General features: G+C 43.4%; 1 long non-coding RNA gene across 1 annotated transcript; it reads left to right on the forward strand.

Annotated features, from left to right (window-relative positions):
• Positions 1-9,326: 9,326 nt before the first annotated feature.
• LOC110297310 lies at positions 9,327-25,564 on the forward strand. Its single transcript, XR_002378270.1, has 4 exons — positions 9,327-9,444; positions 13,833-14,212; positions 16,125-16,186; positions 25,447-25,564. It is a non-coding gene; the product is annotated as an uncharacterized LOC110297310 (long non-coding RNA).
• The last annotated feature ends 248 nt before the right edge of the window (positions 25,565-25,812 follow it).

A 25,812-nucleotide genomic window follows, 5' to 3' on the forward strand; every position in this document is an offset into this window, starting at 1 on the left:
TTTGCATGAACTTCCTGTTGAAGGCTAGCACTGTTTTTACCCTAGTGGTATGTCACCTGGACTCGCTCCCATTGTAGCAAATCTGATTATTTACAGGAGATGTCTAAGTCTCAAGAATTTAATGACTGCTTTTGTTACTATAACTAAAGGGACCAGTATCTTGTAACTCAAGCCTACAGCGGGCCCAGATGGGGCTGTTTTGCCACATTTACTCAACTCTAGCATAATTATGTTATTTCCCCACTGTTGAATTTCCCAGCGATGATTTAATAAAATTAAGGAAAATTGAGAGAAAAAAAAAATTAAAGTATTAAACCAGGTGTTGGGCTGCATGTCTACAATCCTAGCACTTGAGAGGGAAAGGTAGGAGGTCAGAGGTCAGAGGCCCAAGGTCCAAGGTCACCCTCATTTATATGGTGAGTTTGAAGCTATCCTAAAATACACAATATGACCCCATCAAATACTTTAACATAAAATTTAGAATACACTAGAACTCTGCATAAAAATATGTTACTAAGAGAAATTATAGAAGAGTTTAGTCACAAGAGGCATAAGTATCTTCACAAATTGGGAGACCTGTCAGGTTTAGTCACACATTCTTGAAATCCCAAAACTTGGGATCTAGAGACTGAGTATAATTCTGGGCTACATAGCAAGGCTGCTTCAAAAACCAATCAATCCATTGATCAATCAAGAAATAATAAATGGGAGACATTGTCAGCTCAAATATATAGACATGTATATGCTTGTGTGTGTGCATGTGTTTCAAATGGTCTGTAGCTACAGTGTAAACATCAATAGATTCCAGTAACCACTTTCATGGTATTAATATAATTGAATAAATTAATTAAAAATCAATATAAATCAATTAATCAAGGCTTATTATAAAGTTATGTACTTAATATAGACTCTGTTGCTCAAGGGACAGATGGCTGCCAGTACAGAACAGAATAGGGCACTGTATCTGTGTATCAGATACGCATATATGTGATCACTTGGCCTATGACAGAAATGTGACTGAAGTACAATGGAAAAGGCTGTCATTTTCAACAAATTATATCAGCTGGACAATCACATGGGAAAATGGACTACATGCCTTATGAAAAATTAATTTCAAATGGGCCTCAAAGCTAACTAAAAGATAAAACAGCAATGCTTCCTCACCGAGACAGAATAATGTCTTATGGCTTAGGAGTAGTACACACTTCTTAGACAGGTCATTAAAACAAGTCATAAATTAAAGATTGACAACTGGACTTCATCAGAAGGAGTGGCTTCCCTGCATCAAAGCAAGATGCCCAGGAAGAAGGCACCACAGGAGATGAGGAGATTTGTGATGTATATATTGATGATGCTTACTACCAGCGGCAGTTGGGTTTCTTCTGGTCAAATTGACACAATCTAGTGTCATTTGGGAAAAGAGAACCTCGTGAGAAAAATGCCTCCATCAGATTGGCTGTAAGCAAGCCTATGTGGCTTTTTTTTTTTTTCCTTTTTAATGGCTGACGATGAGGGGAAGGGGTGTCCTTCCCACTGTGGGTTGTTCCACCTCTGGGCAGGTGGTCCTGGGCTGAGAAAGCCACGGAGAGCAAACTGGTACATAGCATTCCTCCATAATCTCTGCTTGAGTGCTCACCTCCGGATTTCTGCCTTGATAGCCTGCCCTGCCCTTCCCTCAGTGGGGGACCATGACATGGGCCCCAGGAATCTATAACAGAAAGACCCTGTCTCAAACAAAACAAAACAAGAATCAACTAGCACAGTGCTGTTTGTAAAATAGATAGATCTAGAATCAGCCAGGAGACAAACGTCCAGGCAGGTCTATGAATTTCCAGGTATAGTTAGTTAAGGTGGAAAGACTCAGATAAGCATGGTGGGTACATACCTAGTCAGTCTAGCATGAGCATCCATGACTATAAGTGAGATGTGCCAGCTGCCTCACGCTCCTGCAGCCATGAGTTCCCTACCATGGTGAACTATAACCATGACCTGTGAGACAATATAAACCTCGCATTCCTAACCCAGATTTTGTCAGGTCTTCTGAAAAAAGTAACTGATACAGGATCTAGCAAAGGCCTTCTGTTCAGAATCTCCTACAAAACGCCAAGAGACAGAGTCGCCATCCAGCTTTTCCACTAGGCCAAAGGCATCACAGACACTCACAATGTACAAATAAGCACATGGACCATTGCTAAACATTATAGATCACCATAGAAACATGAGTTAAAGCCACAGTGAGATCCCATATACATGGTCCAGAATGAATATATATACACATATATATTCATAAATACATATCCCCTGCTGGAGATGTGGGGCTCAGATGGCCAGGTGCAGGACACTGTATCTATAAAGGATGTTATCCCACCACGTCAGTGAATTTAAGAATACAGACACACAATGACACAGCAGCTCTATTTTTAAACGTACACAACAAAGACTTGCACTATGTCCTCCCAAGTCACAAACAATACCCACAGAAGCAGTATTTACAAATACTTCGAAGTGCAAACAACGCCAATTGACCGTCAGAGCTGTAACAGAGACATCATGGTGATGTCATACCATAAAACAATATAAAGCAATAAAAACAAGCTACTACTTTGCACAACAACCCAGAGGACACTAACAGACACAGTGTCAACTCGCAAGAGATGGGCATGAAATAGATCTCAATGTAGGACTCTTTTGCTACAGATTTTAAAAAAGAAAAAGAAGTTACCATTTTTATCCTAACTAAGTCCAGAGGTCAGACTTCATGCCTACCTCTGGGGAAACTACTTTTACTCAGAGCATAGAAAAAAAAAAATTGGAATGCTAAGAATGTTCTACATCTTAATCTGAGTTGTGATTAAACAAGGTGTGTATGTCTGCAAAATCGAATCAGGCTATAAACTTCACATTTGCACATTTTATGGGATGTAACTTCTACCTTAATTAAAGAGATATGGAAACTGAAATCAAAACCAAAGGCAAAACAAAGACAGTTCTAGAAAAACAGAACGCAAGAAAATTCATCAGAGCTGAAGAAAATACTGTAGGAAGTATTCTGCTCCATCGTGGCCTTGGCAGATAAGAATAGTCCTAATGGAAAAGAAAAAAAGAGAAAAAGACGTGACCGCAGTAAGAAGGGGCGGGGGTAACAGAGTGGCCCCTGTTCAAATCCTAGAAGTATTTGAAGGAGGAAGCGTATTCATTTAAATCTGACCCTAGTCCTGTGTGTAAGATATCTCACTACATATATGTAAATATATGGAAAATCTTGACCAACATGAAGGCACATGACTGTAGTCCCAGTATACAGGAAGCAAGGTCAAGGCCAACCTGGGTTACACAGTGAGCTCAAGGCCAGCCTGGGCTACACAGTGAGCTCAAGGCCAGCCTAGGATATGTAGCAAATCTTGTCTCAAGTAAACAATAAAAACAAAATAAAACATCTAAAAACGATTTGAGCTCTGAAACCTGTTTGGTCCCGAGTGTTTTACATTTGTATTTATGTGTGTGAGTTTGCCTGTGCAGGACAGTGCCCAGAGAGGCCAGAATAGAGCACTGGATCTTCCAAGAGGAGCTAGTGTGACACGTGGTTGTGAGTCATCTACTCAAAGTGGGTGACAAAAATAAAATTCCAGTCTTCTGTAAAAGCAGCAAGCTCTCTTAGCCACTGAGCTGTCTCTTCAGTCACAAGCATTTTAGATAAGAAAAAAATAAAACCTGATTATTCAGTTTCCATTCATGTGAATGTAAAATATGATATTAAATTTAATTATTGGAAAGCTTTCTAAGCATCTCAAGAATCACTTAGAAATGTGAATCTCCATTTGAAATTTCATGTTAAATTAAATCTAAATCTTCGTGTTTCTATCAAAGCTTGATGGCTTAATATTTGCTTACTTTAACTCTCTCATTAGTAATAGTATGTGGATTATATGTTTTAGTGATTGTTTTTGATACATTGAAAAAGCTATGACTTATAGTACCTGTCAACAATGCATGTTGTAGTGCCAATATTGTCTTCCAAAAGGAGGGTAAAGGATGTACGTGTGATATACATCTATGTTAATTGGCATGCATAGAAGACTGAAGCTCCTAAATGGAATATTACACTAAATTAAAAGATACTGCTATACGGCTACTGCGTGAATGAATTTCATGATCAGGATAAAACTGCATATCACAGAGCATATATGATAGGAAAAGTAGTTGATGTTGAGGCAAGCAGGGTAGGCCAGTGAGATAGGTGAAGGACTTGCTGTCAACCCTCACCTCTTAAGTTCAATCCCAGAACACACCTGGTGAATGAAAGAATTGACTTCTGCAAGTTGGCCTCTGACCTCTCCACATGCATCCACTAAATAAATAAAACATGCTAAAATACCAATAAGGAGAGCTAATCCAAGAGCCTACCTCAGGAGATCTGGGGTTTTGTTACTATTATATTCCCTTACTGGCCATCTTGGAGCATTTGAACTTCTAATGCACAGATTGTGTCTTCTTCAAAAAAAAAAAATCTGTATTTGAAAAAAAAAAATCAAGCGGCAAGTATAATGGTTCACAGTTATAATCCTGGCACCTGGGAGATGAAGGGAAACAATTAGAGCTTAGGGTTACCCTTAGCTACATGGAAACTTCCAGACTAACCTCGGCTACATCAGACTATGGTTCTGTAAACAAATAACAGGGGCTGGAGAGATGGCGCAGTGGTGAAGAACACCTGCTGCCTTTGCAGAGGACCAGAATTTGGTTCCCAGCATCCACACTGGGAGGCTCACAACTGCCTATAGCTCCAGCTCCAGATTGGGTGACCTCTTCTTGGCTTCAGCAAACACATGCATGAACACACACATACACAGAGAGAGAGAGAGAGAGGGGGGGGAGAGGGAGAGGGAGAGGGAGAGAGAGAGAGACTCATGAACACATACTTAAATTTTTTTAATTAATAAATAAATAATCATGAGGCAGCAAAGACTTAACCCAAAGTCCTCAATAAGCAATTAATATATCTAGGCAGAAGGTCAGAGACTGAATCTTAGCCCTTTGAGAAAGTGAAGTTTGACCCACAGAAACAAATTCACACAATCATGCATGGATCACATGAAAATAGATACTCCATTGTCAGATATGAAGAATACTAGAGTCATTTTTATCCGATACCCACACATACATACCCCTGATCAAAATGTCCACCCAAACCCAAGGTCAGTGTGATACAATGGCCTAGGACCATTAATTTGGGGGTCAGAGTGCCTGAGCCCAAATCTAGCACATTCACTTAGATAATGTCATTGTGCCATCAGGCTGCCTTTCAGTTTCTTTGTGCCAAATGAGACTAATGCTTATATTTATTTACTAACTATTAACTACTTGACCGCCATTTACTCTATATCTGGTGTCAGCAGCAACAGCTTTGTTCAGGACACCAACTGACAATGTCCACTAACCATTTCCAAGTCATCAGAATAATTACTTGAATTTAGAATGATGAATGTAAGAAACTGAATTAAGACAATTCTGAGTGGAAGAATTCATTTCTATTCAGAGGGGCTTTAATGTTCTTGTGGAGTCCACTGGGTGCTGACCACGAATTCAGAGTCTACACAGAGAGCTTATGGTGACTCATTAACCAGACTCTAACTGAATAGAGCACTGACTGACCACAGTGCTGACTCTCAGAGAATTAAGGACAAAGAGAATACACTGTCTGATAAATCACTCAGGAATTACAATACAGAGTATTCAAACTGTTCACATCAGGGCTGGCATGATGGCTCAGGAGATCAAGGCTCTTGAAAATCTGATCTCTGGGGCCATCATAGTAGAAAGAGAAAAATCAACTTCCCTAAATTCCCTGAGACACACAAACACACACACACTCACACACACACACACACACACACACACACACACACACACACGGACAGGGACAGGGACATGGACACAGACACGTGCACAGTCACACATTCATGTACACTCACAATAAATATAGTCTAAAGTTAGTTAATTGTTGACATTTAAGAGAACATAATAAATAAATAAAACATGTTAAAAAAACCAATAAGGAGAACTAATCCAAGAGCCTACCTCAGGAGATCTGGGGTTTTGTTACTATTATATTCCCTTACTGGCCATCTTGGAGCATTTGAACTTCTAATGCACAAACTGTATCTTCTTAAAAAAATATCTGTAGAAATTCCAGGTTGCTTGTGAAAGTACCAGAAATATGTGACTCCCTGGACCAGTAACTGCAAAGATGATAAGATAATCATACCAATTAATACTCAGTTCTAAAATAAATGACTGCTTTCTGCCATAAAACTTGCCTTCCAAAGTACTCTAAACCCATATATTCACTCTTTTTTTTTTTTAATTTTACTCTTCAATGACATTCAATGATGAGGCATATTTAGGGGTTCATCCTGAACTTCTGATGCATGCATATCATATCATATTTTTGATATATGTATACATTGTATCATAACCAAACTGGTGTATCTAGCATATGCATCAACCCAGAAATTAATCATTTGTTTTGTAGTGAGAACAGGTTTTTAAATCCTGCTGTGAATGGTTTAAAATCTATCTAATACAACGCTGCTAGGTGCTATTACTCTGAAGCACAGAGCATCAGATGGACTACCTTTATTGTACCTAAGTCTATGTTCTTGACCAAAACCTCCACACGCCATCCCCTGCCCTCCTCGCTTCTGTCCCCATCAGCCTTATCATGTTTCATGTATGACTGAAGTCATTCTATGCCTGCTTGTGTATTTTAAATATCCACTGCCAACAACTTTATACACTTCTCTTACTGTATTTCCTTTTTTTTTTAATGACTGACTTCTTTTTTGAGCCCCTCATCACTACAAGTCTTCAATATCAAAAGTAAGATACGGTTCATTAAGCATCGTTCACACCTGCTGTGTTTTAGAAGTCTTAACTACCCTGTCTCCTCTCATTATCTTCAACTGGTAAATTATTAAATTCCAGAAATGGCCTGGTTCTCAGGGATTAAGTGAAAATCATCTGAAATCAAATGTTTTTCACATATGTGCTCTGGACCGTGTAAACTTCAGTGCATGTTTGGTGAGTGTAAAAGGTCTTTCCCAACTTTGGAAATAGCTTTGTGTGTTTTGTAAGCAAGCAAAAATCTCAGGCTTTGTAGCTATGAATTGTTGTATTTCACAAGTGTGTATAGTTCTTTTGTCCACTGTAGCTTTTGCCATCGTTTCTGTAAACTGGCGTCCTCTGCCTTGCTCATGGGTGTCATTAGGTTTTGTTAAGAAAGCAACTCAAGCTAAGAAAGGGAAACTAATTAATTATGCAGATATGAAAAGGCAGGCATCATTATCAATTCCTCTTTCTGGTTAAAAAGCTTAGGAGTTGTAGGTTAAGACACAGACCTGGGGAGTGGAGGAGGCACAGGATAGAATTAAAATGGCCCCACCCCAGAGCTTGAGCTCTTAACCAATCCACTACACTAGCCAAACACACATCTATTACAAATCCTGACAGTAACGAAGACATCTGGATGGAAAGGATGAAGACAAGACCATTGCTGTTATTGTATCTCCTGGGTCACGGGGTAGGAAATCCACTCATATAGTTAATGATAGCCTTTTGTGTCCTAGAAGATGGACAAGCACAACTACGCTCAAAGGCGTTTCTAGATGGAGGAAGAAGTGGGAAGACTCTGAATCAATTGTGCCGGTAGCTAAAGGACCCACCATGTCCCACAATCTGGGTAGGGAGGTAGGTCAAAGACCTGGCTCACTCATGGCCTAGAAGGTCTTAAGGAGGTTGTCTCAGGTCTACCCTCCATGCCTGGCAATGACACACAGTAGGTACTCAGTCAAAAGTGAATAATCCTTAGGTTGTGCTGTGTCTAGACCTGTTTATGGGTTCAGGCTCTTGTGTGTGTGTGTGTGTGTGTGTGTGTGTGTGTGTGTGTGTGTGTGTGAGTGGACATTAGGTAAGAGGATCAGGACTATTTAGAACCAGACACCCAGTTGGTTCTCACTAGTTCCCACATCTTCACTAAGCCATTCTCGTGCAGGCCAGGATCAGACTGACAGCCTCTGCTCACATCCTCCACGTTTGCTTTACTTACAGCTCAAAATGAGAACGTCCCATCACCTCACTAGAACCCTGTAGTCATCAATGGATGTCAACCATCCAGGCAAGCTAATTGGGTCAAGTCAGAAGTGAGGGTTTCTGTTACATCAGCCACCCTGCCTTGTGACAGCCTGTATGAGTTGGAATCCTCATGGTATACTGAGCCTTAGAACAAGTACTTCCAGGATGCAATTCCCTTCGTTAACCCAAGCTGGCCCACTACCCAGCTGAGTTTTCAGCCCCAACTATGCCCAGATTGCCACACAGAGCACTCCTCAGCCTGTCGGATGTGATGTATGGTATGGACTCCTCCTGGGCTCATAAGAAACAATGGTGAACTCACCTGGGTGCCTGACTCTTTATGTGCAGCTCTGCCCAAGTAACCCTAAGTCAGCCTGTGACCAACTCCTATGATGTATCCTTGACCTTGAACATACAGGGCTCTCTCCATTCTGGAACATCAGTCACCATTTTGCAATCTCATCATCCCTTTCTTATTTGCTCTCCACTGACCCCACCCTTCAGCCCTACCCAGATCTGGACAAACAAGTCATCTAGGGACCCCAGCATCAGACATGATGAGACCATATCCAGAATGACTCAAGTTTTTCTGTCCACCAACCTTGTGGTTCATCTCCCATTACCATCTTACAATATAGTGCTGATGATGAATCCCAAGGGGCTCCCTGAGAGGAACTCAGCGCGTTCCATTTGGTACCCTTTTCTCTCCATATTACAGGAACAGAGGGAGTTGAGAGCTTAAAGGCCGTTGTCTTGATTTATGGAACTTGTCTCTAAATTGGACCGTTAACTGCTGTAAATAGTAAAACCAAAGTTAAATAAGCAACACCCCCCCCCCAGCACATGGAAGGTCTTCACCCTCTCCCTTTCCTGGACCCAGAGGGATTGTTGAAAAACTAAGAGAGTCTGGGGTCTTCTAGGCTTGCTAGGGAAGACCTAAGGTGGTGTGAGGCTGGCTCCATGACAGACAATATTCTTATCACAGGATATTTTGCACCAAAATATCCTTTGGTAATTCGGGGTCTAGTGACCAAGGATGATGGAATTTTCCCAGTGTCAGGAAAGCAAGACCTTCCAGAATATTCTGATGTATTCGATGCGTTGAAATACATCCTGTCATCCTTATAATGTTTTGCATTCCAGCCACTCAGCTACTCGCAGAGCCTCTGTCAGCCCCCGGCTTCCCTCTTTGCTTTCTCCTTTGCTCGCAGGACTCAGCTGGTGAAGGATATGTGGAGCAGTCTCTGTATGTTATTTTAAACCAGTACGGCAGGTAAAACCCTTTATTGAGCCTTTATTGTTCTCAGGAATGAGGTAAGTAAACTGGGTTCAGAAACAGACTTCAGCACCAAAAAGAAAAAAATTTTAGAGACATCTTTTAAAATGCAATTCTGACGTAATTGATTATTTGATTCGCCAGCGTTGCTTTGTTGACTTTGCCATGCTCCTCGCCTCTGTCAGGAGAGGGCCAACAGAGGGACATTCTTTATTCATTTCCATAATTGATGTCAGAGAATCCCATTACATCCCTGGGCGCTTAAACTTTTAAAAAAGCACTGTGTTCGTTCATTTCTTTGTGCTAGGAGACTAGCTAGTCCCTCTTTTACCACAGTGGAGAAACATCCCGGGTCCCCTAAAAACTTTTAATGATCCAATGGCGCTAAAAGCACACCCTTCCCACTCTTTAATTATATCAGGCTACTGTAGTAGTGAAGTTAGCTAAATTGCAACTCCAGGAGGAGCAACCTGGACCACAAGGCGGGTGGGTTTCAAGCATCTGGCCGGCTTCCCTGGTAATTTATGATGGATGGAAGTTTATTAACACAAAACAGCTGAATGGGAACGGGTGCCGCTTTTCATATTTAGCGTGTGTCCTAAACGGGAGAACAGCATCTGGCCCTTCCCCTAGTGATTACATAAGGATCTCCCCTCACCCCCTTTAGTAAACTTCAGATTTGCACACGAAATTCATTTGGCTTCTTAGACAATTTACCTACAGGAGACTTTAACCTGCTAATAAGCCCCATGCTGGTGCAATTAGTAACTGATCCTAAAGCTCTTTCTAAAAGAAAGATATGAGAAGACAATTTTTAATTCAGAGTTCCTTCCCCAGTGTGTTTCTGTAAATGACAGAAACACAGAAATGGAACTAATTAAGTTATTAAAAATATATTTAAAAGGAAAATACTGAGCTGCTGGATATGAAAATATATTAACCAGGAATAGATGAGTTTTGATCTCAAGTACAATCGTGCAGAGGAGAGTGGTCCACAGATTGCTTGCAAGTGGTCTCTGTTTTTATAGTGGGACTTGAACCTGGGACCTCCCACTTGCGGGGTTTACTCTACCACTAGCTTGATCCCCAGCTCCCACCTTCTTTGGGTTTTTTGCTTCTTTGGTTTGGGGGTTTGGGGTTTTTTTTTTATTTGCTTGTTTTGGTTTTGTGGTGTATGGGGGGAGTTGGGAGTCTGGGGGGTTGTTTTTGTTTTTGTTTTTCTTTTATATGTTTAAGGCAAGAGCCTCCCTAGATTGCTTAGGCTGACCCTGAAGTTATTCTGTATCCCCGAGTCTTGGTATTCTCCTACCTCTGCTCCTGAAAAGTTGGGATTATAAACCAGCCCCATTAGACTTGGCCGGGAATATTTTAAGTATAACAAACATGGACAAAATGAGTCACGGCCATTATAAAAATCTACCTAGGTATTTAAGGTTTTATTTTCAAGCTTTTCTTTTTCCCAAACACTTGTCAAAGAGAAAGCAATTCTCACTTACCTAAACACTCGAGCTAAATTTCCTGTGCCTTATCACTTCACTTAAAATCTTTCGTGACAGACACCCATATAATCATGTGAAGCAGCAATGATTTCATCCATCCAGTGGGGAGAACAGAACAGGACAGCCGGTGTCTTTTTCTCACAGGAAATCTGAATCCCCCCAGGTAACCTCACCTCAGTACAAACTGGAGAGGCTACCTGGTTGAGCTCACAGCCTGCCGTGTGGAGAAATGGTCCAACTACTTTCACCCTTGCCAGCACAGCCAGCTTCTTCAACAGCACAGAAAACCTGGATCTTTGTGAGCTAGAAATGGCTATTAGAGTAATGAATTACACAGATAATCCAAGTTTTTAAAACCCCATTTGCCCCAAGTCTTTGTCTCTCCCAAGAAAGTCTAAATGGAAATACAGGGATATGATTTCAGAATTTGACTCTCTTTGTGAAGAACAGGCAGCAAACAGGTCCCAACTCTGCCTGGGCCTCTCTTATCTTGAATTTATTTTCTTAAGTGTGCTAACAAGAGTAGCGAGTGTCAACATCTGTCTCCACACAGTCACCAGCTTTATTTTTGCTAGGAAACATTTGCCTTCCAAAAGCTAATGGCTTGGGTTGGCTTTTATTTATTTTCTGTCGGCCTGTCACGTCCCACCACAGGAAGACGGACTGTTTTCTGAGCTTGGGACATGATGGGACTAGTTAGCTTATTTTGATTATGTGACTGTTAGTGATACAATCCAGGACAGCTCCCGGCAAAGGACTCTGAAGTAGGAGATGCTGTCCAGTGAAGAATGGCTCTGGTCCATAGCTCCCGGGTGGGAGGCAGCCACCTACTTCAGGATTGAGACATCCTCTGTAGAACATAGAGAATGATGCGCCAATTTTCCCCACAGGAAGAAGCCCAGTAACTCCATATCTGAGTAAATGGGAAATTTTTGCAAAATCCACTTTCAAGGCAACAGACTAAAACGGTAACTTCTTGTAACAATGCCACAGACTTAAAATTATAGGCAGAATTAAGATATAGGCCAAGAATGGACTCTTCCTGTTTGTTCAAGTCTTGATCGGAGTTGACCACAAACTCATGGGATAGTAGGCCCTGAGCTGAGGGGTGCTAACACATAGATTTGAGAAAGCCCCTAAAAGCCTTGTGAGTGGTGGGCTCTCGAACTGGGGATGGTGGTGCACGCCTGTAATATTAGCACTAGGGGTGATAGGAGGATTCCAGGTTTGAGGCTAGCCTCACATACATAGCAATCTGGAGGCCAGCCTAGGCTATGCGATCATGTCTCAAAAATAAAAACGAAAGACAGATTCTCAAGTTTTTGGAAATCAAGAACAATTGGTGAAGGCTCCAGGTGGCTCCCATACGTGCGTGGGCTACCAGACCACACACTGATCGATATGAGGCTCTGAAGATGAAAGATAAATGAACTTATATTTGTTTATGTCTGTCTTCCTTCTCTAGACAGTAAGGCCAGAGGTTGGTAAGGTTTTTTTTTTTTTCTATGAAGAGCCAGAGAGCAAATATATTAAGCTTTGTGAGCCAAGAGGCCAGATACTTTGCCATTATAGCATGGACCCCACTAGGCAAGTATATAAACTACCAACATGTTCAAGATGAGTGGGGGCTGAGTCTGGCCAGGGTCCACAGGTTGCAACTCCACTCTTGGAGTAGGAACCTAGTCTTCTTTGCCTGCAGCCCCATGTCTGCACAGTGCTTGCCAGATGGCGTCTGGTTGAGAAATGGTGAGGGAGTGTTCACAGTCCTTGCCTCAGGGATACACATTCTGGTGCAGTGGGGAGGAGGTGAAACAGCAAACGAGCATGATGTAAGAAAGAGGCCCATGTCCTGTGTGTGTGTGTGTGTGTGTGTGTGTGTGTGTGTGTGTGTGTGTGTGTGTGTGATGTCAGGGGTCAGGGTGCCCGGCAGAGCAGATACAAACATAGGACTCTCCATTAACTTTGAATTTGGGGTACCGGGCAACTACAGTACTGGAAGCATATGCTGGGGTGACAGCTCAGTGGGTAAAGTGCTTGCGGGATGAGCGTGATGACCTGAGTTCAGATTTCTAGCACTCGCAGAGAAAGCTGTGCATGAAGGAGCGCCTGTAATCTGAGCACTAGGAAGCAGAGACAGATGGATTCCAAGGGCTCCCTTAAGAGAATCCTGAAGCTCCAGACACAACCTGGAGCCTCAGAAACAACAAGGAAGTAGAAAAATGATAGAGGGTGGTGCTCAGTGCCAACCCCTGGGTTCAGTGGCCACATGCATGGGAGTGTGTACCTGCACACATGCCGAGTACACGTATACACTACCCCTCACACAAAATACACGTGGTCCATCTGAAACTCCTATTTAACTACCTATCGTCTGAGCAGGAAATGCAGGGAAGTTCCCAGGACTGTGAGCTGCGAGAGGAGAGAGCAGGTACCTCGAAATGAAAGAAGCCAAAAAATTTGAAAGGCAGGACAAAGTGAGTCCCACAAAACTGATACCCCAAGGGTTAGGGGTCACTTCTCATTCGGGCCCAGGTGTGGCTGTGGGGATGGATGGGTCCACAGCCAGGCTGGAGATAGGGGTGCAGCTTTGACCTTGAAAGAAAGGGTCAGATTCAGTCCTGTAGATAACAGTGAAGGAGACAAGGTCCCTAAGCAAAGAAGTGACCACTGCCAGCGGCCAGAGGCTCATGATCAGCAGTACACAAACTCTCCCATGGGATTCACAGCACATTAAACTCTGGCCTGATTTTAACTTTCCCAGGCTCTGTGGATTGGATTTTCTTCATTATGAAGTTGCTTTCACAGATATCCACATGCACACACAATACAGTTCAAGCATATTCATATGATTGCATGTATACTGCACGTATATTTACATGCATAAGCACACACATTAATAGACACATATTAATCCATGTCTTTTGTAGGGCTCTCCTATCAAATCTATTCCGTAAAAAACTGAAAACTGTCTCTAAAGCTCAGAAGAGAGATGGACAGATGGAGAAGCCGTTGCCTGGAAGACAGCCACAGACGTCATGTGAGTGGGAGGGCATATAGAAGGGAGAAAGGTAGCCAAGAGAGGAACTGGAAAGGACCCCAGACTGGATGGGATGATCAGAGGGGATAGTTGAAATAGATCAAGACAGATTTGACAAGGCAACTAAAGGAGAGAGGACAATTTTGCTCTGGGATTTAACCAAAGAGGAAGCATGGAGAAAGAATCACAAGAAGACGGAACAAGGGCATTGAACTCACCAGTGTAATCACCGATGCCTGCCATCCAGCCTCTGTCTGCATACGGATGAAGGTGAGAGGTTCTGAGCTGTGTAGTCTCAGATCTGTTCTATGTAATATATTTGATTATTGCCACGAGTAAGGACATTGTTCATTATCTCAGTTAGGGTTTCTATTGCTGTGAGGAGACGTCATGACCATGATAACTCTTATTAAGGAAAACATCTAACTGGGACTGGCTTACAGTTTTAGAGGGTTAGCCCATTGTCATCATGGCAGGAAACATGACTGGATGCAGGCAGACATGATGCTGGAGAGATAGGTGTGAGATCTATGTCTACATCCACAGTTGTCATGAAGCAAGAATGACACTGGCCTGGCTTGATCTTCTGAGATTTCTAAGCCCACTACCCAGTGGCACACTTCCTCCAACAAGGCCATATCTAATAGTGCCACTCCCTATGGGCCTGTGGGGTCCATTTTCATTCAAACCCCCACACTCACGAAGTCAACAAACATTCTGTGAGCATGTATTCTGTACCAGGCGCATCCTATATTATGACTCTGTAAGTCTCAGAGGAGGTAAAGCATGAAGCATTGGAGATTAATTCTGATGGAGGGAGCTTGTAGTTGTTTGACTGAAAATGGCCCTCATAGACTCCCAGGTAGTGGCACTTGTAGTGGTCTTGTTGTAATAGGTGTGGCCTTGTTGGAAGGAGTGTCACTGGGGATATGCTTTGAGGTTTTAAATGCAGAAGCCAGGCCCAATGTCTCTTTCTTTCTGCTGCCTGTTGATCTTGATGTAAGATGTCAGTTTGCTCCTCTTCATTGTACATCTGCGAAACACTGGCCACTAATAACTACTAGTCAACACTAGGCTGTTTTGAAATCTCCTCTGCCAAAGCTGTTAATCCAAAACTCTTCAAGGCAGCCTCAGGCAGACTTTTCAGACAAGGGCAAAAGGTAGTCACATTCTTCCCCAAAATATCACAAGAACTGTCTCCAGGCTACATATTAAATTCTCCTTCTCTGAAACCTCTTGGGCCAGGCCCCCCACAGTTCAAATCTCCCTCAGCGCCACTGCCCTCCACATTCTTACTAGTATGGACCATTAAACCCCAGCTTAAAGCATTCAAATGCTTTCCTAATCCAAAATCTACATTCCTCCAAACAAAAACACAGTCAGACCTATCACAGCAATATCCAAGTCCCTGGTACCAACTTCTATCTCAGGGTTTCTATTGCTGTAATGAAATACCATGATTATGGCAATTCTTATCATAGAAAGCATTCCACTGGGACTTGCTTACATCAGAGGGTTAGTCCTTTATTGTCATAGCAGGAAAAATGACAATGCACAGGCATTCATGGTGTTAGAGAAGTAGCTGAGAGTTCTACATCTGGATCCATAGGCATCTGGAAGAGAGAATGATACTAGGCCTGGCTTGCGCAACTGAAACCTTAAACCCTACCCCAAGTGATGTAGTTCCTCCAACAAGGCCATATCTACTTTTGCAAGGCCACACTTCCTAACAGTGCCACTCCCTATGAGCTTATGGGGGCCATTTTTATTCAAACTACCACAGAGTTGAAGCTACCATAAGCTTAGATAGATGGATCTAGAAGGAAGCTGGCCTATTGGCGAGACAAACTGTTTCTGTGGTCCAATGAGGTAGCCAATGATGGTTAAGTGCTAACCCTTGGTGGTTCTGGGAAGCAGCCAGTCTGCAGCTGAAGAACATCTGAATAAGTAACTCCTCTGAGTGACAAGCAGTTTAGTAACTCGCAAGCACTCAAATAATTTACAGGCTGCTCACATCACTGCCACACCGAGCCCCTGTAGGACAAGCTTTGTGGAAAATGTAATCTGATTTATAGCTAATATATCAATAGGCTCGCAACACATTGTGCTTCTGTGCTACTGGAGCATTTTGGGTTTCTCTGCAGATTAAGTATTTTTCTCTGCATCATTATTTCTTTTATAGTCTTCACTGGCTTTGGAGTCAAGCTTCAGAAAGCTGGCATGGGTAAAACCCTCATGTACCTTGTAAGTAGAGATGAATCTCGGTTTCTTACATAGTAAAGGGACATAACAGTATCTGTCTCAAAGAGTTAGTGAAATCAGATTAAGTAATCACCGCCAATAGGACATAAGCACAGCCTGATGTTGCTCACTAAGACAAGCAGCCTCAGTTAGTATCTCAGTGCTGGAAGCATTTTGAGAAATTCCAAAGACAGTGAAGTCTAGGCAGTGAAAAAAAATGAGATGGAAAAGGAGGGGTAGTCTATTGGCAAAAGGTGTGTCAGGGGGATGGCAGCTGAAGAGACCTTCAGTTACATACTGGGGCTCCAGCAGAATCGGCCATCCTCCTCAATCCCTGGAAGGCACCTGGATCAGGGCTGGACCATGGAAATCTAGATGTCGAACATCTTTCTTGGTGTCACACTCAAGATCACAGCTAGCCTCCTCATGGAGACTGCTGAGCACTGAGAAGAATGTAGGTCCTCCTGCCTCCTGCTGTAGCCAAAGCTCTCCTCCAGGTGGGCTAGAAGAGGCCATGGCATCCATGTGCTATAGATGTGAAGCGTTCCCTCCAAAGAAGCATGGTGTGTGTGTGTGTGTGTGTGTGTGTGTGTGTGTGTGTGTGTGTGTGTGTGTGTATGTGTGTGTGTGTGGTGGTGGTGGTGGTGGGGTTCTAGCCATATCCCTATGAGCCATGAGACAGCCACAGCCAAGAGTCAAGATGCCTATGACCACTGCAGGGCCAAGCTAATTCACCAAAGGCAAGTGCACTCTGTCCTGATCAAAACATTAGGAAGATTATATTTTTAAAAATCTGTACAATAGTCTTCGTTGTTTTAAAGGGAGAAAGCTAAGTTTCTATTGGGCAGGATTTGGGGGCGCTCCAGTACAATGTTTGCTTTTCTAATTATCTTAAACGTGTCAGGCATATAAAATGTCCAAAGGTGGGGGGTGGGGAGGGGAAGAGGAAAGGTTGGGGGTAGGTGGGAAAGTGGGAGGAGGAAGAGGAGGAGGAGGAAGAAGAGGAGAAGGAGGAGGAGGAAGGAAGACTTCTCATCTAGTTATAAATAAAACAAAGCCATGAAAAGAGTTTGTAGCAGTTTGGTAAAGACCCACAGATCATAGGCATGCAGGAGACAAGCATTCAGGATAGGCTAGAAAGTGGCTGGTGCCTATTCAACAACTAGGCAGTGCTGGGCATGTGCCATTGCCTTGACCATAACAACCCCTGGATGGTTTTGGATGCCTTAGAGCAGAGTTGTCCCACTTGGAAGTGTCCCATGTGGAGAGGCATGTGTACAGGACAGAGAGCTACCAGTAAGAAGCTGGAAACACGCTCAACACTAAATCATTGATCTGGTTTTAGTCACAATAGTCATGTTGGCTTCTCCATTAAGATTTCTACTTAGGGATGGAAGCAAGGCTCTAAACAAGCAAAGGAATTGCTGTAGTAGCTTAGGAATCTCAGAGGCAGAGAGCAAGTCCCTGTCATTGATGCGTGAAAACCTGGATATTCCTTACTCACTGAGCAAATGAACTAAAGAAGAAATACATGAGTGAGATGCAGAGCCCTGATGCCCTGGGTGCTCAGGAACCCCAGTAGATGTGGCCACATGAAGAGATGGAGATGCTTCTCAGTTTGCCTCTAAGAGTCCAATGCGTAGTGAGGAGACAGAAAAGCTGGTCACAGCCTCCTTCATAGACTGAGAGGTTGTCTCATTCCACACAGGGGATGGCAGAGGACAACAGAGACAGGAGAACAGGCAATGAGAAGAACCAGCCCACTGGTGTCCTCTGAGGGCAGGGGACACAAGAGGTTGCAGGTGTCCCTGGACAGAGGTAATCCTGAGATATGAAGAATACGAAGCAGAACTCAGAGGACTTCTGTGAGTCCGTTGAGATGTTGTGGTTTGAGAAACTAAAACAAACTCTTCCTCCCACTTAGAGGGTTGAGGCCTGAGCAAGAACAACATAAACAGCAAAACGCAACATCTAAACAGCAATTGACAAAGGGCTGTGTCCAGTACACATGCTCCCAGGATGCAGAAAGCTCCCAGATGTCACTTAGATCTGAAAGACCTCATGCATGAGATCTCTACCTGGAAATCTCTGGTCTCAGCCAAAAGCATAGACTGAATTGTTACAAAGTCTCCTTCTGTATCCCTGGGCATGTCATTTGGAAAGGCTGACCAGAAGGTTCAGTGCTAAAGCCAGAAAAGGCATTAGAAAAGTTGCCCAGCTGGGGGCTTTGTGTTGTCAGGCTAAGGAGAATGTTAGTGTCACAGAAGTGAAGAGCTTCTAAGAAGTCATGAGGGACAGAAATAGCCAGATGGAAGACAGGACTAGGGAAAGTAGATAATAATAACCCCCAAGTCCAGCTGCTCATTAGAATAGCCGGGATACCTGTTCAGAATGGAAGACCTCACTTGTCTCTAGTAGGGTAGAGGAATACTCTTGCAAAGATAACGTGAGACCATGGTCTGGTGTTGAGTAAGTGCTGGGGATACCTTCTTCCAGTGGAACGGAAGGACAGAGATGACGGTGTCTTGAAAGTTGGACAATGAACTCTTGCTGCTGCAAGGGTCAGCACAACTCCAATGCCTCCCTGTCTTAGTGCTCTGAGATTCTAAGCTGTAAGCAGGGGCGGAGATCTGTGGTGATAGAAATACTTTATGGTTTTTGTACCTTCTTCCAAATCTCATATACCTTGTGTGGTTATGGCACATTTTTATCTGCATTAGCCACAGTGTGAATGATCACAGACCAGCTGAGACTGTTCCAGACCATCCCTGTGCCCAACTAGAAAGACCTTCCATTACTAAAGGAAACCCGATCAGATCTCCCCCAGCACTGAAGTGGCTTCCCACTTCTTCAGTTGAACACCACAGTGAGGTATTAATAGATGGTTCTCATTTCCAAGATAGAAAACTGTCCTTAAACATTATGATAGCTCATGAAGCAGTATGAGTCTGCTTGTTAGAGACACCCCTGGATGTGCTAAAAAAGAACACAGCTTCCACCATTTCCCCACATGCTCAGGATCCCTGAGACTTAATGGGCAGGTTGCTCAGCTTGCATCTCTGAATGTGAAAGTTAAGTGCACAAATTATCCATGCTTACCCTAAGTGTGCATCCTCATTTGCTTTCTATTGTTGTGTAAGACACTATGTGAAAAGCACCTTAAGGGGTAGATGGTTTATTTCAGCTCACAGGTACAGCCCATGATGAAAGGGAGTCAGGTAAGGAACTAAAGCAGAGGCCATGGAGGAATGCTACACAGTGGCTTGCTCCTCATGGCTTGCTCAGTCTGTTTTCTGTTTTAGCCCAGGCCCATCTGCCCAGGGATGGCAACACCACAGTGGGCTGGGTCCTCCCACATCAATCACTGGTCAAGAAAATGTCCCCACGGATCTGCCAGCAGGCCAATCTGATAGAGGCAATCCCTCAGCTGATGTTCTCGCTTCCTAATTGACAAAAAGTTACCAGCATAATTGGGGTGAAATTCCAGCTCAGACACCTTTTGTTGAGTTCCTAGATGGAAGAAATCACAAAGGTAATAGAGTTCTATCACCTTTGATAAGTTATTGGATTTCTGGCACTTGTGTCTCGCCATCTGCAAAGAAAAATATATCTATAGGATGAAATTTAAAGATAGCAGTTCTTCCTAACCCAGCTACTTCCCAAATAATTGAGATGAACACCTATTAATTTTTTTTCAACAAGCTTTAAGCACAGTGACTGGGCAGATATTCCAAACGTCTGTGCTATCTAGTTACTTCCCAGCCACATGCCCTGAGTAACTTGCATTTAGTTTCTCCTTGGCTTGCCCTGATGTAGCTGTCTGTTCTTCATGGAGAACTTCCTTGGCAACTCTACCTCATGCCTGACCTCATGTCGACCTCCTTCCTCCTCCTCTCCCTCCCTCTTCTTCCTCCCTCTCCTCCTCCTCCTCTTTCCTCCACCTACCTCATGGCCCTTCTTCTCCTGGACCTCACCTACCTCTTGGCACACTCCTGTCTCGCTCTTCTCCCTCGGATGATCAGAAGTCCAGGTTTTCTATCGCCTCTACCCAGTCATTGGCTGTTCAGCAATCAGAGATAATTGGGGAACATTTTTTACACCACAATGATCATGGCAATGCCTGTGTCCAGACTGTAACTAGATCTCAGGGCACAGAAATCAGCATCTGAATACACAGTGCACAAGACACTCCTCCAACACACATTCATTCTCCATTCTGAGAATGGAATATGTAGTCACATGAAAGAAGGCAGACCCAGAGAACACTGAGTTTTCCTTCTTGTCTTCATGGTGCTGAGCCATTGACAGTGGGCAGATGTTTGCTGCTGAGCCCTTCAGAGCTGGTTCGCTAGAGGAGTATGAAGGGAGTGGGGATGCCCAACCCATCCTTCCCACAGCTCCACAGCAGTTTCTGAAATGGCCATGGTGGAAATCTCTGTGCCACTCACTCTGGACCTGTCATTAAAAAGAGGGAAAGGGGGCTAGCTATGTGGCTCAGTGGGTAAAACGACTTGCTGAGCAAGCCTGACATCCTGAGTTTGATCCCTGGGACCCACGTAAATGTGGAAGGAGAGGACTGACTCGACAGTGTTGTCCTCTGATCTCCATGTGTACACGACTGCATGCCCGCTACACATCGTGTACATATACACAGTAACCAACTAATTACAAATAAGGAGAAGAGGGTTGGGTCTGGTGGTGCTTTATGCCTGTAAAGGATGACAGACATATCAGAGGCTAACACTGGTGTGTTACTGAATGTTCAAGACCAGCCTGGGCCATATTATGAGTGCTAGAATAACCTGGGCTACAGTGTGAAAAAAAATTGTCTCCCAAGCCAAACAAAAATATGAAAGACATTTTTTTTAATTAAAAAAAAAAAAAAAAGGCTGGGCGATGGCGGCACACACCTTTAATCTCAGAACTTGGGGGGCAGAGGCAGGCTGATTTCTGAGTTCGAGGCCAGCCTGGTCTACAAAGTGAGTTCCAGGACACCCAGGGCTATACAGAGAAATGCTGTCTCGAAAAACAAAAAAACGAAGGGTCATCAGCTAAAGTGAGCAGTGTGCAGGCGTGAAGGTATTTCTTGTGCCTTTTTCCTGCCTAGAGTAGCCTTGGGATCAGTGGGGAGTCAGAGCAGGCAGGACTTCAGAGCAGAACAATGACTGCATATCTGCACACGAGCAGTAGACAATATGGGGATTGTCTTAGAGAACTGGACAATACAGAGATGGCTCTGTTGGGAAGCTGCTTGCCCTACAAGCCTGAGAGCCTGAATTTGATCTCCAGAACACGTGTTTAAAAGGAAGCTAGACATGGCAATTCATACACCTCTGATCCCGGTGCGGAGGAAGCAGAGGCGAGTGGATCTCTGCAGATCACTGGCTAGCCGAGCTGCCCAGCCAAAGCCAGAAAGAGAGGATGAAAAACTAAAGAGGTAGACAAGACCCTGAGGAATGACTCCCAAGGCTGTCATATCTCCTACACACACACACACACACACACACACACACACACACACTCACAGAGAGAAAGAGAGAGACAGAGAGAGAGAGGAGAGGGGAAGGGAACAGTTGTGAGTGACACCCTTGCGGACGTGTCAGCCCAATTCCAAACAGTGTCGAGATTCTTAGGACTTTGGACAACGTTCTAATCTGTTTGCCACAGTCTTTGCTCTTCCAAGAAAGGTAAAAGCTTAAGGGATAATTCCTCACCCTAAACACACTTTTTTTAACCACGAAGAAGAAAGTTAACCTGGGGCAAGCTTTATGAAACGCTTGACAAAGCCAGGAAGAAAAATCAGCCCAGGCCTGCAGTATCTTGCCTGGGCGGGTAAGGAGAAGCGGCAGCTGCCGCACGCACTCCGATGACTCTGGAGTCTGGGGTTTCCACAGGTTAGGTCCACGCCTCTCCTACGGGGGAGAAGCTTGCGTTTTATGTTTCTGATGGCGCTGCACCCTAAAAGCAGCGCCAAGAAGTGCAGTGCCAAACAAGAGAACATTTTGCTGGCTGTGATACTGGGTCTCCTCCCAGCTCTCTGGGCCCCTTGTGGCCTCCAGAGAGGAACCTGGCACCTGCTGGCTACTGAATGCCTCTGAAACTGTGTGGCGCCCCACTGTTCTTTGCAGTGGGGTCTAGCCTGGGCTATGTGGATGTGCTCTAGTATCCCTGACCCCCACCACCACTAAGTTTCACTGTACGGCCTCTGCTTGTGACAGTACAAATTGTCTCCAAACATAGCTGTGTGCCCTGGGAAACAGAACGACCCCTTGTTGAGAGAACCTTTAGTCCCGGGAGACCTCAGCAGACGGCTCTTCCTATTTCCGGGGTGAAGAGTTGTGGGAAATTTCTGAACCCCAAAACTTGTTATCCACAGCCTGAGTCTCCTTTAGCTTTTCCTTTTCTGTGCCAACTAAAGGACAGTTCAGTTCAGAAAAAGCCATGAAGAGCTGGAAATGTTCTGGCAGTGGGGTTTCTGAGCCAGAATTGGCCTTCTTGGCTTCAAAGATCATGAAACCTCTCATTTGTACTCCACAAAGCAGCAATTTCTCACAAGGATACATTTTTTTTTAATTCTTTTTAAAGGCAAGTACAGCTTGGTAACCACAGAGTACAGAAAAATACAGGCTTTCTGCAAGAAGCAATTATTCAAAACTCGAAGACCAAAAAAAAAATGAGCATGTCAAATCACGTCAGTCAAGAGTGCACAAGACAACTGGAGCTCTTCGCTCAGAAGCGACTCAGTGCTCTGGGTTTATTCTTTTCTTGCTGACTATTTCTTAGAGACTTCGCCCAAGCTGTCTCTAACTGCTGACCTTTTCAGGAAAAACAAGAAGGTATAGGTGGGGTATGTGGGTTTTTGCTTGAAATGTTCCATGACCATTGCAACCATAATTAGACCCTGCGATGGAATGTACTAGAATCTGCCTCCAGGATCACTTACAGGGTCTGGAGAAGCCACAGAAAAACTGAACACTTCAGCACTGCTAAGATATTTCTGGGCTGGCACAGGCATACTCAGCTCGCAGAATACAATCAGCAACCCTACACTCTAATTTCCACCCTTCACATGCGGCACGGTTATCCACCCGCGCTGTAGAAGCGTCAAGTCAAAACTCGAGGTTTGCTTGCCAGAAGGAAGCCAACCCTTCAATTCTGTGGCTAATGCCACCTAGGGATATAATTACACCAGCTAATATCATCTTTCTACTAAAAAGGAAGGAAATGAATCCTCATGGCCAACATTCATACAACTTAACCATTTTAGGTTAGCATCAAATGCCTAAGACATTTGTATTCCGAAGCCTAAAAGGGAAAAACTTGAGCCTTGGGGTGCGTGTAGGACATCTTCTCTCACTTAGCTGATGTTCACTTCAGAAACGTTCTTGAAACACTGTACTCAAGTTATTAAAAGGCTTTTTGCTCAAAATAAACCTTTTTAAAATTATTGCCATCACGTATACAGCAGGTTTAGGGAGTAATCAAATATTTGGTGAATTTTTGGTTCTCCTCATGAAGACTCGAGGAATTAACCTTGTGTACTCAACTAGGCAGGCACAGAAGTCATTTTTTGCTTAAAAGATTTGATGGGATATTTATTGAGAAAGTTTTATGAGTGGGATAATTGCTTTCCAATTCAAAAGCTAATCCTCAAAATTAAATTGGGCATTTAGAAGGAGATCTGTGCATGAATAGTGTCAAAATAGAGATGGTTAAAACCAGAAGAGGGGACCAGTAAGGTGGCTTTGTGGGTAAAGGCACTTGCCACCAAGCCAGGGACATGAATCTGGTACCTGGTGAACTATATTGTTGAGAAGAACTGACTCTGCTCGTTATCCTCTGACTGCCACACTATCTCTTCCAGCTTACACTTATAGGTGACAGCCCATCACTGAAGGAAGTCAAGGAGGGAATTCGAACAGGGCAGAAACTGAAGGCAGGAGCTGATGCCGAGGGCATGGAGAAACAAAGCTTACTGACTTATTTGTGGCTTTGCCCAGATTGCTTTCTTATAGAACCCAGGACCAGCACCTCAGAGATGGTACCATCCACAATGGGGTGGGTCCTCCCCAGCCCCTCAGCTCTTCCTCATCAATCACTGATTAAGAAAATGCTCTACAGCTGGATTTCATGGAGGCATTTTCTCAACCAAGGTTCTCTCTTTTCAGGTGGCTCTAGCTTGTGTCAAGTTGACATAAAACTAGCCAGCGCACTATTCATACATAAATATTCACAGCTGCATTCTTCAAAAGGAGCCTAGAAATTTCATGCAGGCCAAATGTCCATCAACTAATTAATGTAAAAATAAAATGGGCCATATGTACACAATGGGATATTATTAAGCTGTAAACAGAAACAGAGATCTGTCCCACAATAAAGCTTGCATAAAGCTATAAAACAGTATTAAAATATTTTTTGCTTAACCCACACCCTTTTTTTTTTTTTTTTTTTGGAGACAGGGTTTCTCTATGTAGTCCTGGCTATCCTGGAACTCACTCTGTAGACCAGGCTGGCCTTGAACTCAGAAATCATTCTACCTCTGCTTCCCAAGTGCTGGGATTAAAGGCGTGCGCCACCGCCACCCAGCTAACCCACACCTTTTTATTGGAACCATCATATACATAGCAGATTCAAGGAGAACTCAAGCACCTAGTGAACAATTGGATCTTCGAAGGGTAACTCAAAAAATCAACGTTAGGCTGTTGAGCTGAAGGGAGGCATGCAAAGTACTTTCATTAGAGGGTTAAACACAAGAAAAATCCAGATATAAAGGTGCCATCTATTGAACGGATATCTGAGAAAAAATTATTAGTAATTTTTCCAAGAGAGAGTATTACAGGAGGAAGAGACAAAGTCAGAAAAGGGATAAGGAGAGGGGTAGGTAGGCAAGACAGGGTAGTTGTGTGTGTTCTATGCACATGTGGGGGTATCACAGTATGGCCCACTGATTTTACAGTTAATATGAGTTAACTCTTATCAACTGAAAACCCACAGTCAAAAAGATAACAATGTTTCTAAAATAGAATTATTCCCATACTTCTTCCTATTTGAGTTCAGTACCAGGCCAAACATGGAGTTTTTAAACTTACTTCTTAACACACATTTCTTCCTTGTGCTCCAAGGAGAACCACAGTATATTTACTAGAATCTACTCAGCAACATAGAACCTGTGTCCCATTAACACCCCAAATATTGCAACTCCAAATATTGCAACAAAAATACATAAGAAGATGCTTAAACATTTTCTGAAATGTTTGTTCCAGATTCTGTCCACTCTCACCTTGAGACTTTTCCTCCATGCAAAGCAACGGTGTGGAGCCTTCTAAAGGCTCTCAACATTATCAAAGAACCAAAAATAAATCCAGATTGCCTTGTAAGTGTGAACTGGGTTTTTTTTTTCTTCTTCCATTCTTGGTTGAAAAATGGCTGCAGATACTGCACTCAGATTTTCCAAGCTATAAATCTCTCTTGAGCAAGGACTAGGCAAGGACATTTTTAGCCCCAGAGAATATTTTCGTCAAAAAGATGTGACTGAAAAAAAAAAATCAAGGCGTCACAATGGCATCTGTGTGCTGTGTTGGCTGTGGAGGTCACCGCTGGAAACCAGGTCATCACTAAAGAATCAAACG

This window comes from Mus caroli, chromosome 7, assembly GCF_900094665.2.
Source record: "Mus caroli chromosome 7, CAROLI_EIJ_v1.1, whole genome shotgun sequence".
Taxonomy (NCBI): Eukaryota; Metazoa; Chordata; class Mammalia; order Rodentia; family Muridae; genus Mus; species Mus caroli.